This window comes from Gavialis gangeticus, unplaced genomic scaffold (genome assembly GCF_001723915.1).
Source record: "Gavialis gangeticus isolate Ggan-Ray unplaced genomic scaffold, GavGan_comp1, whole genome shotgun sequence".
Classification (NCBI taxonomy): Eukaryota; Metazoa; Chordata; order Crocodylia; family Gavialidae; genus Gavialis; species Gavialis gangeticus.
Genome location: NW_017728994.1, coordinates 71,680,934 through 71,684,999, shown reverse-complemented (window position 1 = coordinate 71,684,999; position 4,066 = coordinate 71,680,934).

The following is a 4,066-nucleotide window of genomic DNA, read 5'->3' as shown; positions in this document are numbered from 1 at the left end:
TCCCTCCGCCGGCCACGGCCTTCCACTACGGCCCCCCTCCAGTGAACAAGCCGCGGGCGCCGCCGCCACCGCAGGGGAACGGGGGACGGCGGAGGCGCCCTGTCGCCCGCGGGCCACGGCGGGTCTGAGGGTGGCCTCCGCGCGAAGCCCCGCCGAGCCCCGGCAGGCGAGTCCCGCGGAAGGATACGCGGCGCAGCAACAGCGGCGGGAGGTTCCTTGTTCGAAAAGACGCGCGCCGCGCGCGGAGTGGTGGAACTCGCATCACGTGGCGGCGGAGGCGGGCCAATGGGGAGCGCCGGGCGGGGTTCATTTCAAACTGCGGGGCAGGCGCCTTCATTCAGATTGCGCGCGCGGCCGTTGGTGGCTGGGCGGGCTGTTGCGCTCCCGGCCGCCCCCCCCGCTTGGGTCCTGTCACTGCTGCGAGGCGGTGCCGCAACCCCCTGCGGGGCTCAAACTTGGTGGAGGGCTGGGCTTATAACCACCCTTGCTTCCCCAAATACAAAACAACAGAAATCGGAGGCGGGAGCGGGTGGAAGTGACCCTTGAGGTGCTGCCGTGAGGGGCCAACTCTGCTTAAATGAACAAAAGCAATCCTCGGGCGCCTCCATTCTCCTCTTCCCCCTTTGTTTTTTAAGCACCCGCTCTTTTGCGGTTTATTAATATGAACGCCATTTTAGAGTCGCTCCCTTTTGTGAGGATAAAGGATTGCTTTTTTTTTTTTTTTTTTGGTGTGGACTTTCCAATTATTCGCTGCTGAGTTTTTGAAATCGTCCTGGCACAATGAGTCGAGCCAAGCTCTGGCTTGAGGTGTTTACTATCGTAAAATGAAGCATGTCCAAACATTTGTAAAATGAAATATGTGCGGCCACTTCCAAAAAGCAGTCATGCAAGACTCCCCCCACCCCACAGTAATCTTCTGTCTTAGATAACCACCTGCCCTGCTCATCTGATAAAAGCCAGGCCTGGTCATAGCTTGACTCAACCCTCATAAATGTTTTTATAACATCTAATATGAATAAATGGGCTCGTCATTCTTCAGAGACATATCCGTGGGTTGGAAAGGGGAAAAGTAGTGATTGATTTATTCAATTTATATGCTGCCCTTTCAAACAAAGGTTCTGGAGTGAAAAAATAACATCTTAAAAATGGAAGATCGATAAAGGGATCGGAGCAGTTAAAAAGGGGAACTAGAACATACCCGTCATGCAAATAGTTGTGTATAAGTTTCTGTGTGTAATAGAGTTGTTCCACATTACAAGCCTTTAGATACTACAGCCAGAGCCTGAGCCCGGACATCTTTTTGAAGAGCTGTAAGATCTTCCTGTTTGGGCAGGCATGGGCCAAACTAAATTAGGATGAGATGTTGCTCCTAATTTAGTTTAGTCCATGCCTGCCCAAACAGGAAGATCTCACAACTCTTCCAAAAGATTTCCAGGCTCAGGCTCTGGCTGTAGTATTTAAAGGCTTGTAATGTGGAACAACTCTATTACATGCAGAAACTTATACACAACTATTTACAGGACGGGGGTATCACATTTGCTGTTGCCTGTGCAAGGGTCTGATGGCTGGCCTGCTCCTGCCCTGCCACCCAGAAGTTTTTGCTGACACACCCAGTCCCGTGGGATCCCACACTTCCAGCACACCCTATGGGTCCAGAAGGATTTCTGCTGATAACCCTCAAGTGGGAGGGAGTTCCAGAGCTGAGGAGCAACTGCAGAGAATGACCTCCCATGCAGTTTTGTTGAGCAAACTTGGCATACTGGTGATATATTGTTCGCTGCTGCACCATCATGTGGGGGCATACAGGAAAACGCACTTGCTTAGATATACAAGTCCACACCAGTTAAGGCTCTATAGGTTAAAGTTGGCATCAGTACAAAAATAAATGAGGTTTCACACAGATGCAGGGGTCTATCTGCTGCACTTTATCCTACTGAATTGGGGCTAAGTATTCTTTTTTTAAATGTCTGCTGTAATTACATTTAAAGTTCTCTATAATGACATTTGTGTCTTTGCATCTATGGGTGTGGACACACAGCACTGACCATTTTAGATCAGGTTAGAAATGCAAGCATCTAGATGTACAAGCCAGTGGGCACGTCTACACAAGATGCTACATTGCCATGGCAATGAGCTACAGCAATGTAGCTCATAACTACATTGATGTAGCGTTGGCAGGCACAAACCGTGATACCAGTGCTACTGCACAGTAGCTCGTTGCTACTGCGCAGTAGGGTTGGAAATGACCCATAGGCCAATGAGGCTACAACCAGTACTAAATGACTGTGCAATAGCAATTGCACAGTCAGGTGCCCGTGTAGACGTGTCCAGGTTAAAACAGTTTAAAACTCCTGGAATATTTCAAAAATATACCTGAATAATCCAATATTATTTTCAACTGGTTTGATTAACAATTAATCGACCTAACAGCATTGACCAAGCATGAAGTTGACAGCCATTCATGGTATTAAAAATAGTGACTCAGTTTTTCCTCACTCATTGATTAAGGGTGTACTCACCCACCTATCAACCTCACAGAAGAGGGAGTGGGGGTTAACTGAAATTAATTCAGTGGCTTTCTAGGACAAGTCATTTTAAAACTGCAGCCCAAGGCCAGCCCAAGCCCTTGGGCAATCCCCAGAAGACTCAGCCCCCTGGGAACATTGAAACTGGTCCAGGAGCCCTCCATGCCTCCAGCCAATTGGGGTCTTCCTACCCAGCTAGGGAAATCCTGGGGAAAGGAGCCATTCCATTGTGTGAGGTTTGTTGGATTGAGGCCTCCCACTGAGCCCCTCAGGTTGGTGGTTAGACAGCACTGCAATGCCTCAAAGGTGTATGTAGGGAGGTGTACATGTAGACATCTCTAAAGCCCAACAAAATGTGAACTGGTTCCCACTCAGTGAAGTTGTTGGAGTGCTTCAATTGTTATGTGTATCCACACTCTATGTGCATGACTAAATTATGTACAGTTACTGTTTAATGTCTAAATATAGATTGTAGACTTGTATCATTTGGGATACCATGATACGTAGAGAGGTATCTATGACAGCTAAATTACTGTGAAAATTGACCTAGATTATTTTTAAATCCAGGAAAAAGTCAAATTAGCTCATACAGAATATATTTAACTAAATTTGACTGTTCTGTCATAAGAACTAGTACATGTAGGCAGCTGAGTCAGAAGAAAATTGAAATTAAATATTTTTTTAAAAAGTTTATACTTTTGGGAAAAAACCCTGTGACATTTTAAATAACTGAGGGTTTTTAAAGTTAGGAGTGAGACTTTAAATCCTTTACCCCTGGAGGGAAATGCTAACTTACAATTTAAAACCAAATCAAGGATACTTGGCAAGGTTTACAACTAATGCTGCTAGAATGAGGCAGTGACCTCATTTTGGAAAGGTTCCAAATGTAGGGGGTAACTTTTCAGAGCTCCGAACATATCGATACAGAGCTGAAATATTTTCATGCTGGAAAATGGTCAGCCTCTGCCCTTCCCAGATTGCTCTTGAAATTCTGCCTATTTTGGCTCTCAAGGTATTAGCAAAGCTGAATACAGGAGTTCAGCTAGGACTGTATAATTTTAATCTCTGTGTTTAGTTTTTCTTCTCAAATTTGCACATTTGTGTCTATGATCAGTGATTATAAGATGTAAGTTTTCAGCCTTCTGAAACCATCTTGTTTCACTTTGTGTTCATGTAGGGTCATTTGTGTGATACAATATACTTCAGGAAGCACTTGAACAAATCCATGCTGAATAGAAATATGTGGACATTACATCTGATAACATCCTCTGGATTAGGACTTCCTGGGCTCCTGAATGGTTGAGGTGCATTTAGAGCAGAAGTGGGAAAACTAAGGTCTACAGGCAGGATCTGGCACACCAACTGATTGGATCTGGCCTGCTGGTGGGCACCTGCCAGTTGATTGTATCCAGCTCTCAGGTACATTGCCTTGGGCTAAACCCCGTCTATTCCAGCTCGGGGCAGCCAGTGCTGCGTTCCCACCTGCACCCTCCAACAGCCCAGGCCAGTGCGCACAGCTTCCTGGTGCAGCTGCTCCCGAT